Below are 22,174 nucleotides of genomic sequence, written 5' to 3'. Positions count from 1 at the left end.
CTCACAAACACTTATGATTCACCTAATATACAGACCGCCTGGCCCTCTTGGTTCCTTCGAGGAAGATCTGCATAACATAATCTCGAACAACCTTAAACCTACCTCGCAACTCTTCCTACTAGGAGACTTTAATTTAGGCTTTAACGACCTAACAGATAAAAATGCAACAGACATAGTCAATACTATTAACGCACTAGGCCTTTCCCAAAAAGTCAACGAACCTACCCACCTAAAAGGAAGAATACTGGACTGGATTGTAGACTTTAACTGCTCCGCTATTATTTCCTCCATCCTGCCGCTATCGTGGACAGACCACTTTCTACACTTTCTAGTATCATTCCAACTCTCTACGATAAGACCCATTCCAATAGTTCAGCCATTAGCGCCACCATGCTCCACCAGAAGTAAAAAAAAAAGCATCACCGTAGAGAAAGTGATCCCTGCCATCTTGCCCACCCTCAATTAATTGCCAGAAAATCTTGATCCAAGTATCCTAGTTCAGGAATTTAATAATATTATACTCACCACATTGGACAAAATAGCTCCTGCCAAACTCAGACCTAGTAAATCATTAGCCCATTTAAACAAATGGTTCACACCTCAACTCAAAGACCTCCGTATCTTAAAGAAGAAAAGTGAAACCAATTGGAGACTATGCCCCTCTAGCGAGAACAAAGCCAAATTAACCTCACTTTCCTCACACTATAAGAAGGAAATGTGTCAGGCAAAGCGCAATTCCTACGATGAGCGTATCGCCAATTCTAATTCTAGCATGAAAGAACTCTTTTCCATACTCAAGGAACTCGAGTCCCCAATTGCTGTTCCTGATGTCTGCACTAAGGACAAATCATGGTGTACAGACATCCAACATGCCCTAGCCAATAAAATGAGCACACTCCAAAATAAAGTACTGAATTTACAGCACTCATCCAACACTCATATGCCTAATGTTTCCACCGGCGCACAATACGACTTTCCATTTCTCTAAAATGTCCACTTTGGAGGTAGAAAAAATTATCCTGTCATTGAAACCTTCAAACTGCAAAGGCGATATTTGCCCAGCACAATTAATAAAAGATGCTGCCAGAGAACTATCACCTTTCATTACAAAACTGATAAACGCCTCATTTGCTACAAGCACCATCCCTGCCAACCTTAAACAATCTTGGGGGCTCCCCCTCCTCAAGAAACCAATACGACTTTCCATTTCTCTAAAATGTCCACTTTGGAGGTAGAAAAAATTATCCTGTCATTGAAACCTTCAAACTGCAAAGGCGATATTTGCCCAGCACAATTAATAAAAGATGCTGCCAGAGAACTATCACCTTTCATTACAAAACTGATAAACGCCTCATTTGCTACAAGCACCATCCCTGCCAACCTTAAACAATCTTGGGGGCTCCCCCTCCTCAAGAAACCGTCCTTAGATCCTCTTATCCCTACGGCCCCATTTTTACTCAAAATACTGGATAAAGCTGCTTATATCCAAATTCAAAAACACCTTGAATTGCACAAACTCCTAGGCAATAGACAATCTGGTTTCCGGCCACTACACGGAACAGAAACAGCCTTGATTGATCTAAAGTCCCAAATAGACGAGCAGAGAGACAAAGGGAGGACAGTTCTCTTGCTCCTACTTGATCTCTCTGCCGCATTTGATCTGGTCAATCATAAGGTCTTATGTTGTCACCTTGATTCTGCGGCCCATTTCTCCTCTGGAGCCATTAAATGGATTGAGTCCTTCTTGAGTGAGAGAACCATGAGAGTCTTCTCCCCGTCGGCAGCCGCTGACCCAACACCCATCCTATGCGGTGTCCCTCAAGGCTCCTGCGTCTCACCAACCCTTTACAATATTTTCACTAAGCCACTGTTTGACGATCTGGACCATCTGGGTATCATCTACACTAACTACGCAGAAGATACTCAGATTCTCCTCCCGCTTTCTGGGGATTACACTACAGACACTGGATTAGTGAACAAAGTTTACCTTATCATCCAAGCATGGATGGCTACTCATGGCCTGTGCTTGAACGATGATAAGACTGAGCTAATAATTCTGGGCTCACAGACCAACATCAAAAAACTAGGCCAAGAATTTTCCTCTTTTAATATTGATGGGAACACCATTAAAGTCTCGAAGGATGTAAAAACCCTTGGATTCTACATTATCCTTTGATAAACAGATTAAATCCCTTGCCTCCACTACTGCTTACACTTGCAAACTACTCAGAGCTGGTAAGCCTTTCCTTTCTGACAATAGTTGCCTGATCCTGGCCAGAGCCCTAATACTCTCCAGAATCGACTACTGTAATGCCATATACAGTGGTGCAAATAAATCCACTATCCAAAAGCTCCTACAATACAGAATAATGCCCTAAGAGCAGCCTTAGGCATAAATAAAAAAAACTCACATCTCCGCTGTGAGACGCCAGCATAAATGGTTATCCACATCCAATAAAATACAATTAAAAATCCTCTCCTTGACCTACAAAGCCCTCAATAACGCAGCCCCCAGCTACCTTATAGATAAACTCCAGAGAAGAACCTCTCTCAGACCTACCATATCTGGGAATGCAAATGGTCTGACCTAATACCTAAATACAAGCTTACTACTATCGGAGGTAACAGCTTTACGGTAAAGGCCGCAAAATTCTGGAACTCAATGCCCCAAGATCTGAGAGCTGACCAACCTTACCTACATTTCAGAAACAATGTTATAAAACACATTATTGCTACTGACCCCTAGCACATGTTGTGAGTCAGCCTTTCCCTGAAGAGACCTTTCATTAACAGTGTATTACGACACCACCTTCAAAAACCATGTGCTTTCTAGTCCTCCTGTGCGCGATCTAGTCTAGCTGTGAGACTAATTGATACATGAAGGGCTCCACGCTTGTAATATATATTTCTGTACAGTGTTTAGTGTTTATCTCTGTAATTATTTAAGCCATGTTTATTCACTGCTATTATTCTTGCACATTGTGGATATCCTGTAAGTATGAAAATATTGTATCCTGTATTCATGTTGCAACTTTGTAAGCTTTGCATCTCCATACTGCTGCGCCCTTTTACTTACGAGTCTGGTGCGCCTAACAAATGAATAAACAAACAAACAAAGAAACAAGCACCTACAAGTCAAGATGTAGTACAAGTTTGGGCAAAGTGCACAGAAGTGTTTGCCCCATCCACTCCTCCAACCCCCTTGTTTTTCTTCTGGCCAGAATAGGATTTTGGCACAACATATAAAATAGAATAGTTCTGCTGGTCGTTTCTGTGCTATCCTCTTACTGACCTCACCCCTCCAATGCCCCCACTGCCTGGATGTTGCTTCGCCGGGTCTTGCTGGGTTCTTCCTCTTGAGCAATTGCAATACATCTCACCTCTTTTCTGATCACCTCCTGATTTCAGAATCCTCAAGAAAGAGTGACTCACTTGAGTGCTCAGCAGATGGTAGCAGAATGTCAGCTGATCTATAGGATGCTGTGGTCCTTTGGGAGGGTGGGCCATTGCTGTAAGGATACCCAGCAGGATTATTTGTACTGGCACAGAAAAATATTGCTATTGGATTTACCAGCCCAGCAACATTGAGTGCATTCTGTCACTGATATGAAGTAAACTGTGCTGGTTTACGGGATAAGTTACAATAAGTGCGCCCACTATTCCAAGGGGGAAGGGCAAACTGCTACATTTAGTATTGTTTATCAACAGTTTATAGTGTTGCATTCCTGGGCATGATTTAAAAAGAAACTGAGTATAATGGATAGAAAAATGCATTCTTATTTTCAACATGAATACAATATGATATGGTCCACGATACTATTACAAACACAACATTGCTTTGGGAACGGTGATTGGTTTTGCATTATGCTGGATGTGCACGGCCCTTTTCGGCAAGGTTTTGCAATGTAAAGAGGTCACGTGCCTTTTCCGTGTAGGGCTAAACATTTGGAGTTGCCAAGCTCTCTCATAAGACGATGTTGTTGCCCAGCAGACGGGTCAAAGGCCGAGTCAACCCTGCTGGGGCTGAAACACGTCGTTCATACACACGCACTTAACGACACGCACACACGCGCGCACCGACCTTAGCTGTCCGTGCTTTTATCAGCTGGGCTAAACCAGGGACAGCTAAGGTCGGTGAAAGGCAATTATAGCATAACGTAAAAGGAATTGACACTACTTAGTGGCTCCTAAGCGCAAACACAAGATAAGGTAACGCAGCACAGACAGGCGTGTGCCTTACCTGTCCGCCTCTATCTGCTGTCCCCGGCTTTGGCTTTATTAAAGTGTCCGCGAGTTCGCTCGAGTCTACGTGCTCCTGCTGCTGTTCCTGAGCGGCATCCAAAGCATGCTTTCGCAGGGGGGCTGCCTGGACAGACAAGGTGTCTGCATCCGGTGTGCAGGGGGCATTGCTAGGAAATGGCCTTCCCTTCCAGAGGAGCGTTAATGAATAGAAGGGGTCACGCGTGCACGCGCTCCACAGCCTCGCGTAACCCCCTGCAGCCAGCGGCGTGAGTGTCTCGCGCAGGTTCGGCTGTCGGCTGAGGGGAGCAGGATGGGCTCTGCACTGAGAGGGGAATCGTGGTTTGCTCTGCTCACTGCGCACATACTTTCTCTCTCCTGTGGAGATTTCCCTCAGGACTTCCACTGTTTCTCATTAAAAAACTTCTGCCTCAGAGCCCAGCCCGCCTGTCAATCATCTGTGCTGGGGTCCGGGCACACCCCCTGGACTTCCACTGGGTCCTAAAAGCAGTTTGGCGACGACCCGCGCGTAAAATGCGGAGATATTAACAGCCGGGTAAGTCTGCTGTAATAAATAGCTTGGCGTGCTAGCAGGTGAAAGTCTGCCATGTGAAACGCCGGACTCTGGGCAGCGCTACCAGAATACCCTGAAAAGAAAAAGCAGGACTGGACTATTTACACCCAGATCAGACCACTCTGGGTAAAATTTAAATTAAAAGGCTCCACAGAAGATTCGAACTCATGACCTCCTGTTTTGAGCCTAGCTCCTTTACCCGCTGCACCATTAGCTCTCACAACGTTAGAGATTCAAATTCTGCCTCTAATATGAACTATTACATGGTTCAAAGCTGCTCCTTTTCTTATTTTAAGTTACATCTTAAAACAAACTGAATGTACAATTCTGAAAGTTTGTAGGATAGAAACAATTTACTGAAAGTTTTTGCATAATACTAAATGTAAAAAACAGTTCAATCCAAAACCTGTTACTGTGTACATGTTTTCCAAAACATTATGATCGCAATATTAAAGTGTGTGTGTTTTCATGCGTTTCACACTTGACTCTACGAACTGTGATAAATACAGTACAACCATATCCTACTGATAATATGTATAACTTATATATCAGAGTATATACACAATCATGAAAACATAATTTACAAATGTTGCTAAATCTTCAGATTTTGGGCCCAATTCATAGAATCCAGCGCAGAAGCAGCACAAGTGCTGCACGCCGAGAAGGAGTATGTGCCATGCGTGCACCAGCTGTGGCACAAACCAGCAATTGCGCGGCACGCGTATTCATGGATTTTCTGAGGCATTAGTAACCGTGGCGCAATGAACATCAAGTAGCGCCAGCAACGCCCCCAACACACCCCCATGCGCAGGTAAAAGACAGTGAAATGCCCAATACGGCGCAACGCCCCGCACCATCCGTGACCCAGCACACATCCCCCCATTGTAATTGCGTGAAAAATCAGAGCGTAACCCGCTCGCGCCAAATCGCGTGAAAAGGCCCATGCGTACCCCGTCCGCACCCCAGCAAAATCGCATACCCTGCTCGCACCAGCCAAATCGCTTGGTAATGCCCGCGTGTACCCCATCCACACCCCAGCAAAATCATGTACCCCACTCGCGAAATCGCGTGGGAAGGCCCGCGTGTATCCCATCCGTGCCCCAGCGAAATTGCGTACCCCGCTCGCACCAGCCAAATCACGTGGAAAGGCCTGCGTGTACCCTGTGATACATGCACAACTCCCCTGGAAGCAGACGCCTCCTCATGGGACAGCCAGACCCCAGCATTGGACCATACCCCGCAGGCAGCCAATACCACATGGCCCCCCCATCACCGTGACCACACCCTGCAGGCAGCCTACACCACATGGAACCCCCACCATCACCCACAACCATACCCCGCAGGCAGCCCACACCACATGGGACCCCCCACCATCACCTGTGAACATACCCCGCAGGCAGCCCACACCACATGGGACCCCCACCATCACCCGTGAACATACCCTGCAGGCAGCCCACACCACATGGCCACCCCATCACCTGTGACCACACCCTGCAGGCAGCCCACACCACATGGGACCCCCACCATCACCTGTGAACATACCCCGCAGGCAGCCCACACCACATGGGACCCCCACCATCACCCGTGAACATACCCCGCAGGCAGCCCACACCACATGGCTCCCCCATCACCTGTGACCACACCCTGCAGACAGCCCACACCACATGGGACCCCCACCATCACCCGTGACCATACCCCGCAGGCAGCCCACACCACATGGAACACCACCATCACCCGTGACCATACCCTGCAGGCAGGCCCCGCCTCATGTTCCCACCTGTGATGGTAACCTGCAGGCAGGCCCCGCTTCATGTCCCCACACCCCAACAGAGACGGCAACCAGCAGGCAGGCCCCGCCACATGTCCCCACCAGTGACAGCAACCTGCAGGCAGGCCCCGCCTCATGTCCCCACTCCACACCAGTGACGGCTACCTGCAGGCAGGCCCCACCTCATGTCCCCAACCCCCACCAGTGACGGAAACCTGCAGGCAATCCCTGCCACATGTCCCCGTCCCCCACCCCAAAACACATTGGACCAACATACAACCACGCAGCACATTCCAACTAAAATGCCACCACACGCTGCATCCCCCTGGTGCACCTCAACACCCATCCATTAGTCATGCTCCCTATGTCATGTGACTCCTAACATCACACATGCATGCATGTGCACACACATGAACAACATTGGTGAACAGCAGGGACACGCAAATGCGTCAAGGAGGAGTGAAACATGCACTAAACCGTTGAGACCAGATACCACTTCGATTTCAATGGAAAAAAATTATATTAAAAAACATGTATCTAAGTCACACACAGTCAAAACATCAAATTAAACATGCATGAACCAAAAGAAAAATCAAAATAAAGTGAAAACCAAAATCAATGTGATGTAAAAAATGAAAGAGTCAAAAATGTGGTCCTTGTCCATTAATGTATGTGCAAATGAAATCACATATCATGTGAAAACCATTCCAAATTAAAATCCAAATATTTACAAAGATCCAGGGTCCATGGTCCCAAAACATGTAGAAAAATCCTAAAAATACAATACAAAAATAACTATATACAAGATGCGGAGCAAAGTCCAGGAACTCCAAATAAAAAGAAAAAAACAAATGAAATCTACTCCTAAAGAACTATATACAAAGGTAGCAGGCTAGTCCATCTCCTCACCATGCTCTCTCATATTCTCCGCCAGGGCGTCATCGAACACTGCGTCCACTTCCAGTAGGCGGGCCTCGGCTTCCCCCTCGAGGGATTGCAGGGACTCCTTCATGCTCCTCTTGAACTCCCTGAGAGTCTCCTCGAGGACCTCCGCCCGCCTCTCTGCCCGACGCAGTGAATTCTCCGCCCTGGCCATGGTGAGTTGCTTCTCCTGTGCCAGCTGCCGCTCTTCCCCGTTTTGGCGGTCCAAACGCTCCAACACGGAAGACATCCTTGTCGAAAGGTCCAAGTTTGTCTCCTGCCCGATGGCCGATACCTGCCCCTCTGATGATGAACGCCCCGAGTCCTGTTGCCTCCTTTCCTGAGCCTGCTGCTGCCAAAATGCCCGGTGCCTTCGCCACAAGGACAGCCTCCGGGATGATGACACAACCCAGGGTTGTCTTGCACCTGCACTCCTTGGTGCCTGCACTTCCTCCCTTGCCATAGCTCCTGTCAATGCAGTGACAACCTCTGCTGATCCTCCTTCGACTCCCGACTGTGGCAGGGATGTGATCTCCACCAGAATGGCCACTGGGGTTGGGACAGGTACACAGGGGGCCCTGGTGGTATCTGGGCTGGAAGACGGCAGGGAGGACACTGGCGCACAGAGGAGGAAAAGGAAGAGGGGGTTGCAGCAGTGGCATGTCCCAGATTTGTGACCAGGAACTGAGCTAGCTAGCTAATGAGGCGATAGACCTCATTGTGATGATGTGCAAGCCCCCGATTGGAAGCCTGCACATCATCACGAATAGTGCCTCGCAATACCGGCTAGCAACTGATCCACCCTGTGGCAAATTGCTTCATCCGCAGGTAGTAGACGATCTGTTTGCATGGATACATCCGCCACCTGTGAAGGGGTCCGGCCTGAGGCATGCCCGCAGGTGCATACTGGTGCAGTCGCAGTTCCAGGGACAAGATCAGTCACAGGCCCCTCCACGGTGACCTGCACTACCTCCGGCCCCTGATCCTGGACTGCACCACTCACACCTACCTCATCACCGCAGCCAGGCCCCATGTGCTGGGCTGATATGGCCTCCTCCTCCTCCTCCTCCACCACCACCAACCTGGATGACTCCCCAATGTCTTCTGCATAGGATTGCCCTTGTGTGGGCTCACCTGTCCCTCCCACTGCTGAGGTGCCCACGATCAACTTCACCCTCTTGGGCCTCCCCTCAGCAGCTGAGGCCATTATCATGGACGCAGCACCAGTCTCCTCGCTCCCGGAAGATGACGGTACCTGGGAGGAGTACTGGGCCCTGCGTCTGGTGGAGGCATCCCTGCTGCGGTACTCCACAGCGCCATCTCCGCCCTCTTCTTCCATCGTCACTGTGGATAGGGAAACATAGAACACAAACATCAGGCTACTGAACATATGTGTGTATGTGTGTTTGTCACAATGCAAATGTACATCAGTATCACTGTCAAAGATCACAACCATCATCACCCTCCACTACACACAGGGAAGTGCCATTCACACACATTCACAAACATGTCTATCATTCACAACAGACATTCACATCCATGGACAAGGCACTGACACAAGATCATAATTCTGTATTCAGCTCACACACTTCATGGGACATACACATCTCATTCATACACATCACCTGACAGTCATGACGCAGGCCATGGAGCTATCACATCACAGTGCACTTAAGGGCAAATTGGCAGCATGAGGCAATCACAAATCAAGAACTCAAGTAACATACGTGCAGAGTGTTGGGCAGTTACACACTCACTACTCAGACACACGCACATGTACACCATGCATGTCCATGATGATGACATAAGCACCTATGTGTCACACCTCTCGCATGCCCCAGACCAGACACAGGTATGCAAACATGTGTGCATCGTTACATGCCGGTGCGCAACATAGACACCATTGATGTGGGACACGCTTGAATGGACTCTCATGCAGCACTGTCAGGGACATGCACACAGACATCTGTACAGGAGGCATGCCAGACATAAGGCCAAGGTGCACACTCCAGTCACATGTCAACATGCACATGCTCAATGGTGGACAAGAACACATGAACCATTCGACTCCAGATGGAGCACCAACTCCAAGACCTGGGGGTACAGCACTGGGTAGGCTCAAGGACCCTCATCTCGTCGGTGGTCAACCGGCCCCGGCACCTCACTCGATCATGACCAGCCTTAATGAGGCACCGGGCCTTGTTGTGGGTCCTGGACTTGAAGTCTTCCCAGCACTTGTGGACATGATGGTAGTCGCGGGGTGCCAGCCCCTCTACATTGATGGCACCCACGATGTCCCCCTAGATCTTCTTCCGTCCTTCTTTGCCAACTTGCGATGGGCCCTGGAAGAGGGCATCATGATGCCCCAGGACTTGCTCTACCAGGATGCCAACCTCCCTGGGTGAGAAGCTGACAGCCCTCTGTCTCTCTGCTGGGGGTTGCCACTTGCCTCAGATGGTGTGGTGTCAGACATGGCAACCTCTGAGGTAGGTGTGGGTGGGCAAGGTGTTCCTGGGGCTGGGCTGTGGAACGGTGGTACGGCAGTCAGGAGTCTTCAGGATCAGCAGAGGTGGTCACAACGACAGGATCACTGGCAATGGCTGATGAGCAGGCACCAAAATGCAGGGCATGTGGGCAGCAGGCACACAGAGTGGGCTGGCATTAGCAGATGGCTCGTAGGAGGCCGCTTGGGCAGTTGGAGGCAGGTAAATGGCCTTGTAGGCAGGAGCGTGGTTTTTCCATATTCCTTTGCGTGGCCAGCCGTAAACAGAGTGACTCCACACATGCGTAAACAGCGCGTTAGCGTGTAATCAGAGGAAAGGCCTTAAGCGCGTAAGTTACGTGACATGCGCTGGACGTTGAGCGTTGTCAATCAGTATCGGGTTAAAGGTCTGCGTAGGACAACAGTGCACTGTACATGCTTTTCGTGGGGACGGATGCGTGAACTTCATATTTTTGTGGGTTCACACGCAAATAGTTCACTATTGTGGCAGTGCATACTTCTTGTTTTGGCGCGCGAGTTGCCTACGTGCACACACATGTGTGATTTTTTGCTGGGTGACACAGTATACTGCAGGATGTTTTTTACTCAACGTGGGCTACTGAGGGGTCACGTACACATTGATTTTTGTTTTTCGGGTGCCTGAGCATTGCGCGACCCGTTATTCTTTCACCAGGGGTCACATAGAGCCTTTCTGGAGCACAGTGGTACGTTTTTCATCATGTACCCTGGCCCCTCACTCCAATTGCCCAGGACAATTGTTGGCTGCACCTCCCATTGCGCTAGTCCATCAGTGTCATGACTGGGAGGGCAACAAGTGGGAAGGGAGGCAAAGGTGGACGACTTGCCAGAGGTGGCCAAGGTGGGTGACGTGGCCAGGGTGGCCAAGCTGGCCAAGGTGGGTGACGTGGCCAGGGTGGCCAAGGTGGTCCACGTGGGCAAGGTGTGCAGGACCATGCAGGGAGAACTATGCCCCACACCCAACCGGGCCAGGGAGATGCAGCAGCTGCTGACATACCCAGCACCCGTGGTCCTGGACAAGCAGTGCCATCTGCTGTCCAGAGAAGCCAGAGTGTGGAAGCTGCAGGGGCAGCTGCAGCTACCACTACCCAGGCTCAGGGTCAGCCAGCCCGGGCGGTAGTGGTCCCGGCATAGGGACAGGGTGACTCAATGGCCCATTTCCATGTCCCGAAGGCCAAGACATGTGCTGTGCAAGTTCCAGGCACCGGCACCCGGGGATCTGGAGCAGCAGTGTCATCTGCTGTTCACACCGGCCAGGGTCTGGAAGCTGCAGGGGCAGCTGTAGCAACCGCAACCCTGTCTCAGGGTCACCCAGCCAGGAATGGATTGGTCCCGGCCCAGTGTGACTCAGGGGCCAAGTCCCTTGTCACTAAGGCCAAGACACGTGTGGCGCAGAGTCCTGGCAACAGCACCCAGCTACTGATACCTGCAAGCTGACCTTCTGTAGTTACATTGGTGGCTGATTCCATAGGCCAGTCCACCTGTACTCCAGCCCCTACTGATCTGAGCGGTACACACCACTCAGGGTCAGCACCACCTCACAAGAAGCAGAAGCATGCTCCAGCAGTACAGGCTAAGACCCCAGACTCGGCAAAGGAGTCCCACACGTCGAGAAAGAGGAGTTTGTGATGAGGAACTGGAGATGCTCGTGGACTACATGTTGGAACATGGCTTTGACATGCTGGTGCAGGCAGGGAGCACACATACACCTGCTCATCGTATGACCCACTGGCAGTGCCTCGCTGACCGTATTAGCGTCTTGGGCTATGAGAGGCGCACTGCTGGTGATGTTGTGAAGCGTTGGAATGACTTCCAACACCGAGCAAAAGACAAGCTGGCTACGAAGTATGCCTCTACTCTGGTGACTGGCAGTGGGTCACACCAGAGGAGGATGAACTCACTGGACATGAGGAGATCGCTAGTGATTTCATTGCAGTGGAGCAGATCCAAGGCGTGGGAGACCTGCCAATATATGAGGGAATGTCCGGTGAGTGGTGATGCGTGTGTGTACAGGCCATGTGTATGTTGCTTGGGTGATGTGTTATGATTGTCTGCCAGTTCAGGCTACATTGTAATGACTGCCATGTGTGACCCATGTGATGTTGGACTGATATGTGCTTGTTGTCATGCAGACTGCATACAAACCATATGCTGCACACAGAGGCAATCCTCATCACCAAACCTGCTCCCTCCTTCCATGACACTCTCTGTCCAGCCTCTCTTGGCCCTATTCTTGCTCCAACCTGTGGTCGCGGATAGCCTGTGATGATCTTCCACTCAACAGTCGCCTTCTATCATCACATGACTGACATCTCTGTGAGGTCACCCTGCAAGTTGCTCATCCTCAGAGCCATTCATTCTTTCCTCTCCATCCCCCAGAAGCTCATTGTCTCCAGAGGACTGGTAATTCCTATGATGGACTACTGCAACAGGCTTTACCAGGATTTCTATGATTCTACACTCTTCCCTCTGCAACTCTGCCAGTCCTGGACTGTGTGAAAAGTCCTTTAGGCTTGGTGCAAGGTATCTCCCTAGGACTGTGATGATGGCACAGGCTCACAGTGGCTATGAGTGTTCATTCCTGAATCCTGTGCATTCTTAGCAAGTCCCTATGGGTCCTGGGCCAGTAATTCCTTCAACTCCACCTCCAGTATGTACTTCATTCTCATGGTCTTTGATCATCCCTTTCTTACTCCCTCAGGGTCAGTTGCCCCTCAAGGAAATTAGTTTGTGGTTCACATCTGTGTTGAGCTGGGGCCTCCCTCTGGTACAGCCTCCCTGCCTCTATGTAACTGGAGGTGTAGCTTCTCCGGGTCTGCAGGCACTTCTGATGCTTCCTCATGTGCTGTGCATTCTGTCCTCCTCTCCCCTGCTGTAGTCCCAGATGACTGAGAGAATGCACTTGCCACCTGCCCACACTGTCTGCTACGACACAGTACTCTGAGCAACCATTTAAACCCATGCACTGCCTCCCAGCCACCCCCCACCCTTGGGGGTGGGGTTTACTGTATCCCTACAACCCACTACCAACACTTTACACATGATGACGGCACTTACCCTTACACTGCCATCAGGCCACGACATTGACATTACTGGATCTGTGTTTTTAATCGTAGTTGAGGCTGTACCCATGTACTGCACTGCACCCACACACTTCTAAACCCTGTTATCCCCTTCAATATGCCTATTCACTTGCGTGATGTCAATGTGACCTAGCATTATTGAATCCGTATGCCTGCTCTCACTGTATTACAACACCCTAGCGTTGTTGCACCCTGTGACACGTGTGTTTTCTAATAGTGAATTCCATGAAATGTCATCTGACACGCATTGTACATGGCCCATGGTCAGTAGTATTCAACTTCCATCTGAGGCTGGTTGACAATTCTGGTATGGCTATACTACGTGCCATCTGTGTATTGGCATCAGTCATGTTTGTGGAAGGACTATTCCAGTCACATGCTTGTGTGTGATGCAGGTGCTATGCAGTATATGTGTTATTTTGCCCTTTGACACGCATCCATGTCTGCTTTCAGGCGCCCCTTCTCTTTCATTGACACTGTGTGCGTGCCTGACTTCTGTCTCATGTTTGGCAGATGGTGCGAGGTGGTGGTGCGAGGTGGTGGTGCGAGGTGGTGGAGGAGGCTGCGGTAGGGTTGGCTAATTCCTTGCAGACTTTGAAAAGTGTGTCTGTGTTATTGGATACCGCAGAGATGCAGGCTTGTATAAAGACTCTTTTCTGGGAGCAGATGCAGAGTCTATACTGCCTTTGGAGGAGGTGGCAGGCCAGTTTGTCAGAGGGTGCACCAGAGGAATCCCATTTCTAGTTGGCTGCCCTGCACTTGTGTTTAACGGAAGCTGATTTGGAGTCATACCAAGAGTTGCACTTTTTGGTAGGCTTCAATTGTACCCTCATGACAGAGGCAAGAATATAAAGAGTATTGGAAACAGAGAGGTTAAAGTTTGTGAGGGCTGTGGCAGGGTGGGAGTCAGTCGCAGGAGTGGAAGGAGTATAATAGGTGGAGGCAAAGGCAGCTACTGAGACTCTTTTCATCGGTCAGATGACCTTGTAGACGGGAGGCAGTGCCGGGTTTACCTATGCAACGGGAGAAGAGAGCTTCAAGTGAGAAGAGAGGAGAAAATGATCATTCCAGGAGAGAGAAGTAGTGAGAGGGCTAGATAGCGGAATGTCAGTTGAGAAGAGAGCATCCAAGGTGTGGCCAGTGCTGTGCGTTGGGCCAGACGGTAAGATGGAAAGAAAGGGAGAGTCCCAAAGGTTGCATAAAGGTCTTAAGGAATCAGGTGAGTCGAGATGGATGTTGGGATCACCCAGTAGGAGGAGATGAGAAGAGGAGGAAAGGAGAGAGGAGGCCAAGTCAGCCCATTACGAAAGGAAGAGGGAGGGCTGACCAGGTGGCCGATAGAAGGTGGACAGCAGCAGTGAAGAGCTTGGAGTGAGGGACAGCCTGCAGATCAGCCACTCAAGGGATGAGTAGGCCCGAGTGGGAATGACAGACACAGGAATACACTCAGGGAAGATCAATGCTACTCCCCCACCTGGTGTGTTTGGTCTAGGAAGAGTATTGTGTAGCCTTCTGGGAGAAGTGTGTCAAAACTTGTGACAGAGCAATCCTTGAACCAGGTTTCAGTGATGGCAAGAACATCACAATCCAGGAGTTCAAGGAGGTTGCAGATGTCAGAGGAGTGTTTGCCAGCTGAGCGAGTGCTTAACATTGCAATGTGGAGCAGATTGCAATCAGTGAAAGACTTACGGGGGGGAGCAGGGGACAGTGGGCCCCCCTAATTGATGATAGTACCTGAAGGACAGAGGTAGAAGGGGGCAGAAAGCCAAGGCCGGTAAGGGAGCCGGGACCATAATGGGTGAGGCGGGAGGCACCACAGTGGGCAAGGGAGCCCCAGATACAGTGTTAGTGGGTGACTGGTTCACCCAAGAGGAGAAGGCAGATGGGGTTGTCAATGTGTGGGGTGGTGGCAAGAAAGCCATGGCGAGGGTAGAAGGTTGGTTAGGAGGTGGCAAGGGAGCCAAGGTGGGCACAGCTGGCATGGGAGCCAGGGCAGCTGAAGGAGCTGGTACAAAAGGCGGAGGGAGGTTGATAAGGCGGGGGAGGAGACTATGAAAGAGTAGAAGGTTGGTTTGAGGACCCTAGACCATGATGGTACCATTGCAGTAGACATTGATGATGCCCCTGGAGGTGGAGAGGGCAAGAAAGACCTTGGAGCGGGTGCCACCATTGATGGGCAAAGAAGAGAAAGGAGAGAGAAGAGCAATCATATGGAGAGTCCATAGGACAGGTGAGGGAACGACGGAGTATGTCTGTGAGAGTCTCTCTGACAGAGGCAATGACGTAGGTGACTGCCATTGGAAGGCCTGGGTTAGAGCTCAGTATGTCCTTCTTGAGGTTCTTCCTGACAGACTTAGTAAGGGGTGAAGGATAAGAGATAGAGAAGCAGTTTGAGAAGATATGAGAGATATATAGCACCATAGCAAACTGCAGAGAGTGAGGTACACTTAACCAGGCTGAGGCCAGAGAGGAGCAGCGAGAGCAGAAGGTAGAGGGGGGGAGACAGGGAACAAGACTGGGAGAAAAACAATGGGAGCTGGGGGAGGTAATATGCACAGAAAAACAGTGAACACGCAGAGGAAGGGGACGTAGTGGGTGTATGGCTGAGGGGAATAACAGCACAGGGGGACAATGGGACTGAGGAAGGGTGAGGGAACCGGTAGCAGACTAGACAGAGTACAGAGGGGTGGACTTGTTAACACATTCTCATGAAAAGCAGGTTATGCACACAGCTAAAAACAAATGTAAACAGGAGCAGGACAATCAAGATGGGCACACAGCTGAAAACAAATTTAAAAAGCAGCAGGACAATCAAGATGTGCACACTGCTAAAAGCGAATTTAAACAACAGCAGGACAATCAAGATGAGCACATGGCTGAAAATGAATTTAAACACTAGCAGGACAATCATGATGTGCACACAGCTGAAAACAAATTTAAATAGCAGCAGGACAATCAAAGTGATAAATATTTTAGAGGAGTCATCGATCTGACCATGCTAACCAGAGCTTTCGCCTCAACTTCCACTGCCTCCGATGTCGACGCCCGAAGACCTGGATAACCCAGCAGGTAGTCCATGGGGTTGCCAGCCACTGCATTGAAATGGACAGTGGCCATGTAATCTGACAGTTGCAATCAAGTGCTCTAATGGAAGTGGTGTGCGCAGAAATGGCCCTTGGAAAATTGGGAGTAGGGGTTTTGGGTCCATCACGATCATGATAGGGTGATGAAAAATGTAAAGGTGGACATGACGACATTACAACAGACCAAGGATGTCGCATTTCTATTTGTGAATGTCGCATTTCTGTTCATATCAATGCTTTGGGAGCCCCCACTCTCTGCACCACCTATTCCAGGGTAAAGGGCCTTCCTTCTTTCCTTATGTGGCTCCTGAAATGCCTGGCCTGTTTAATATAGCAGGGGACCGCAAGCTCCATCTAGCCCATGTGTCTCTGGAAATATTGCTTTTAACTAAACCCTGTCATGCTTTTCTTCTATTCTTTGACCCACTGCTGAGATCCCACACAGTAACATATAAAATGTGACTCGGAAGCAATGGGCCTCACAAAATGAACAACTTATCAAAATGCAACACATCACACACATCTATGACTCCAAGAAATCAACAGCCTACAGAAGGACAAACATATGATACATAGATTTTAAGAGAAAGCTATATTTCACATGGGCCTGCAGTATAAGAATATTGTTACTCTCTTGCCAACATGGACTAGGGGAAAAGCCATATAATTGCTGCCATTTCTTCCTTAAAGCTGTGGCACTGAGGGCAGTTGTCCATTTCATGCATGCCTTTGAAGGACAATAGAGGTTGGGCAGAGTGTGAGACATATGAGCCACAGCGACCAGTCTGTTGGGAAGTGTCTGGATTTTCCTCGGGCTGAGGCTTAAGGAAAGTAGACAATAAGGTGAAGTAGTCCCTCCGTGAAGCCTATCCCTTGACATTGACTGGGGTCTGCAGCACCGATCTGGTAGTGATGAACTTGCACATGAAATCAATAAGAGAATTGTAAGGTCCTCTCCTTTCCTGATGTAACATTAAAAAACGAAAGGTCTGGCTTAGAAACCCTGAACTGTGCTTCATATGAGACTGCAGGATGTGGTTTCTAATCATATTTAGAAGCAAAGCAAGAATATGTCCTGTCAGACACTACAGTCATGTTTGTGTGCCAGAATATACATGTCAGACCATCACATGGGTTGTGTAGCCTCTCGCACACCACCTGTGCTGAAATAACACACATGATCATCTTATCTATCCCATTTATCCCTCTTTATCCAAAGTTGCCACTGAGATCAGCTGGAGATTCAGCAGTCGAGGTGCACAGGACACAGCTTAGCCCCAGTCAGACCAGCATGTGCTGTTTTGTGCTGTGTTCAGCAGTGTGTTACTTACTTCAACTCAGTGTTGCCACAGACAAAGGGACTCTCTGAGGCACAGCTGAAGATCTTTGCAGATGTAGAAAGAAAATCCTGCTCAAATACGAGACTGCAGGTGTCCGTCTCCTTTTGCTAGAGACTCCCATGATTTTAGGGACACTTGCCAGCTCTGTTGACAGAGAAATGTAGGGGGCACTCCATGACACGATATGGAATACATTGCCAGAAAAAAGGGACTAGCCAGAAATGCTGTCTAATGGTAAACTCCATTGAGGCAGTTGGTACTGTGGTAGAGTCCAGATTGTCAATACTTTCTTTCAGGAAAGTCATGATTCTATTAAAGACACAGAGGCTCGTATTATGCATACTCTTCTTTATTAAAACTCAAGCAGCAATCTCAAAAAGAAAAAAAACATTAAACAAAAATCAAAGAAAAAACATTTTCTGTGTCAATGTAGTCTTTGCAGTTTGAAACTCTATTGCCCACAGGCATGACACTTGTCCTAGTCCATGAATCACGACGTTATGGTCCTATCACCTCACAATTCCTCATCCTCAATTCCTCTTTCTTTCACTGTCTCGCTGTAGCTTCCTAATGAATTACTCCATCTCGAACAGGATATAGCGAAGAACAAAACCTATAATGAACTGCCTCCAACTCCAGCAGGGATCCGCTGTGTGTTGTCTGCCTGTTTAGTGTCCGCACCTGCTGTTAGGTTCCCTTGGAGGTTCAGCAGATTCCTTCTTAGAAAAGTGACTGTAAAATTACTGACGAATGCAACTTGTTATGACATATGTCAAATGTTACCCTTTCCTACTTTAAATGACTGGTGGCAGTGGTTTAGATCAAACTATCATGATTTTACCAGACCACGAACAACGGTAGCAAAAAATTGGGTCAGCCATGTTTTTCAAGATGGCGCCCAAGACCTATCTGTAAAAACAGACTCCGGTTGACATTTTTTGCCGTTTCTTTTAGGAAAGGTCCTTCTTGTGTTTAACCAGGTTTGGGCTCTTTGTTCGTTGTCCTTTGGCGTGTGTCACTGCTGAAGCCCTCCTCTGGCGCGAAGGTGCCCGTAACTCCCTGTGCTTAGTCTCCTAGGAGACCTGAATGCACTCTGACGTGATTGGCTGGCTGGCTGTCCGGCAACGACAGCCACCCTGCTGTGTGAGTGACAGCCAGGCTGGAATGAATGGGGGAAAACTGTTTAAAAGCAGGTCCCTGGGACCTAGAAAGCAGTCGACCACTGGAACGAAAAAACCGAAGACAAGCTGAAGGAAGAGGACTGCTGCAACTCCTGGACGACCGGTGAAGCCCTGCTGCAGGTCTGAATTGCCTGAAACTCCATCGACAGAGAAGCCCTTCAAGGTTAACTTCTTCCCTCGAATTTGGTGAGACCAACCAACTCACAAGCCACCTGGAAACCGTCCCCTCCTGGTCGAATTTTCTACAGAGTGTAGTGGAAAACCGGAAAGCCAGTGGGAAGGATACCAGTTTGTGTTCTTTAAGGCACTCATACCTTAAACCGACGTTTAGCCAAGCTTGTGGCCTCGTCCATGGGCAGTGCAGGAACCTCCCGACGTCGTCCGTCTTGTCCCCACGACTGAAGCACAGGAACAGCGAGGTCTGCTCGAACTGCCAGGAACAACTGCCTCAGCTACAGCTCTTCTTCACTTTAAAGGTACTGTGCAAACGCGGTCCGGAAATCTTTTCGACCACAGAGAAAGTTTGTGAAACTTTCCCCTCTTTGAAGGCTGGTCCTTCCCTAAACATTTATCTAACTTTTCACCTAGCCAAATTCTTCTAAAAACCGTGGCAAAGACTTAACCGTCATATGCCAGAATTGTGCTATCCTATACAAAGACTCTGAACCATTGACTGACCCAGGCCTATCGAATTGAATTGCTGGTTGTAGTTAACTGAAACCCTTTGCCCTACCTATAAATGTATTTGGGCTGCATTTCTTATAACCTTGTCTTTTTACCCCTTTTTAAAGTAACTGAAGTGCCATTTTGCTCCCACTTCAGGGGAGCTGAACTTGTTCAGTAACTTATTGGTTGTGTATTGTGGTGTATTAGTGTATGATATTAAGCTGCTTTTGCTAGTGTAATGTTTTCTAATTGACTGTGTAAATAAATGTGTATTCTTTTACCAAGAAACCTTGAGTGGAACCACTGTATTTGTTGGTCCCTTTGTGTAACTTGTTCTAGTGCTCACTTCAACTCTTGAGATAAGTCTGGCTGCTCATCCAATGCTACCACATAACTGTGTAGTACAGGCTTGTACCAAATGTGAAATTGTACTGACACTTGTAATCTTAATTGCATGTAGTGTTCCCAAAGGGTACTGCATGTGATTCTGCCTAACACTCTGAAATTGCAAAAGGGTGCTGCAGTTTAGTTTGTGCTCTTTAAAAATTACAGACAACACCCCTGCACAGTCTCTGCGACCCAAGAGTCCACGGTAAGCTCCTCCCAAGCGCTTAGGTGCATCGCTAGCCTACCAACTATCGCGGGAATTGCATTGCTTGCTGCTGCGCTGTGTGCATACGACTGTACTCTCACCTGCTGCTGCAGTGCCAACCCCGACCCCTGCCTCTTCCACGGGAGGGGAAGGAAGGATTCAGCCTTCTGTCTTCCTGCTGTCACCAGTTGTTTCCTCTATACGGCCTCTGGCCTCTTCAGTGGCTGGCGGGGACGCCTCTGCTTCTGCCGCCCTGGCCGATACACAGGACACAAACATCCTTTTTAACGATGTCTGACCTTTGTCCAGAGCAGTAAAGGTGTTAACAAATCTGGACATGTCTTTGACAAAAGCTTTTCCAAACAAAAGCCCTTTAGCTGCTGCAGTGGCCTCAGAGGATGCCAACTCCCCAAGTTTCAGGTCGATCTTTACTACAATCGATCGTCTGCACTCCGGTGCTATTGTACAGTTGGTATCACTTATTAAACAAACTGCTCTTTGTGCCCAATTAGCCAGAATATGCCCATCCATAGGCAGGGCCTCTTTGGTCTCTTCCACCATTTTAATGATCTTGGCCAATGGACCTATGGAATCGGGGAGCGTGTCCTGGCATGCTATCCATGAGCGGTCAATGCCCTTTTCAGGTCCTTGGTGTGCTTCACCATGAATGAGTCCACCTCCAGAGTGTCCGCTACTTTATCCGGCAGAGAATGTCTAGGATATTGTGCCTTCAATTAGTCTCTCACCTCCTTATTTAGAGGCGTGCGCAGTCACTTGCTCAAGTACCTTTTGGCCTTAAGTGGGGGCTTCCCCTCTGAGGATCTCAGGTGGAGTAGCAGGTCTGGATGAAAGGGGTCAACCAGGGAACTATCTCTGTGTTTCTAAACGCTCCTATTGTGCCTTTTGCATGGTTCTCCTTCCTGAGGAGTGGCCAAGCTCACAGAAAGGTGAGAACTCTCAGTGCTGCTGGAATCCCATTCAGTGCCCTCTTGGTCTTCCTGTGGGCTAAGGGGTATTTCACCTTGTCCCTTCCATCACGCCTTTCCCGTAGCATGCCTCTCTTTTGTGTTTCCTTTGCGTGATTCGGACAGTGGTTCGCCACTGGCCTTATGTTCCTCCTGCCATTGTCTCTTGTAGGCTCTGGGCCTCACAGCTGTCGGCCCTTGCGAGAAGGTGACCCAGCGCAGGAGACAGCCCAGTTTATGGGATAGCGGCCCTAGGCCTGCCCATGCTGCTTTGTCCATCAGCTGTCGCAGAGAGGGGTCCTGCAGAATGTTTGAAGCCCCTTCTCTGCTTTACTCGCTGTCAGAGGATTCTACTTATACCCAGGCCATACTGTGTAATGCACAGGAGACAGACAGCTAGCAGCCGCAAGGTGACGTGCAGGCTTTTCATTATTAAATTTAATTTATAACCTCTCTCAATGGTCGTGAGGCTATTTCTTCACTTGTTTAATGTCTTTGAAGTCATTTAAACAGTACATTTTACATCTGCTAGTCCAGAGATTGGTGACATGCTGTGGCATGCTGGAGTTCCAAGTGGCTGAAAGTTATGAAATATAACACAAGAGGCTAAGAGGTAAGATGCCTGAAGTAATTTTGAAGCAAGGAAAAAACTGATTTCAAGCAGATATAAAGAAATATTTAGGTGGCATGCCACATTAGAATTGACACTGAAAAGGGACTTTCAGGCCCTGCTATTTGAAAAGGTCATAAAAACTAGCACCAGACATGCTCCCACCTAAAGTATTGTTGCAATGGTAGAACTTCAGACTACAGTGCACGAATTAGAAAGTTCTAAGAAGCTGTCCAAAAACATTTTTTATTTTTTTTATTTGATTTATAACATCTCACAATGATTGTGAGGCTTTTTACTCACTTGTTTAATGTCTTTAAAGTCATTTAAAGAGTACATTTGACATCAGCTAGTCCCGAGATTGGTGACATGCTGTGGCATGATAAGCGATTAAACTATGCATTTGCTGAAAGTGTTTCAATATAAAACAATCCCACAATGATTGAGAGGGTATTTTTCACTTGTAGAATGTGTTTGAACTCCTTAAAACTGCACATTTTCCATCAGCCAGTCCAGAGATTGGTGGCACGCTGTGGCATGTGCCACATGTCACATTCGGCTCCTACCGCTTCTCCAACACCTTCCATTGGCATGCCTCTTATTTTGCAAAAAAGCTGGCAGAAGCATTTTA

The 22,174-nt window shown here is 48.7% G+C and overlaps 1 protein-coding gene across 1 annotated transcript in view; it reads right to left on the bottom strand.

Annotated features, from left to right (window-relative positions):
- WDR86 (WD repeat domain 86) overlaps positions 1–4,633 on the bottom strand; it is a 552,090-nt gene extending 547,457 nt beyond the window's left edge. Inside the window, exon 1 of the mRNA XM_069647716.1 lies at positions 4,241–4,633. The gene's annotated coding sequence lies outside the window, so the exon portion shown is untranslated. The remainder of the gene's footprint in view (positions 1–4,240) is intronic.
- Positions 4,634–22,174: the final 17,541 nt, after the last annotated feature.

This window comes from Ambystoma mexicanum, chromosome 2q, assembly GCF_040938575.1.
Source record: "Ambystoma mexicanum isolate Mex_15411 chromosome 2q, UKY_AmexF1_1, whole genome shotgun sequence".
Lineage (NCBI taxonomy): Eukaryota > Metazoa > Chordata > Amphibia > Caudata > Ambystomatidae > Ambystoma > Ambystoma mexicanum.
Note: the sequence above shows the minus strand (reverse complement) of the source record. Positions and strands in the feature narration are given on the sequence as shown.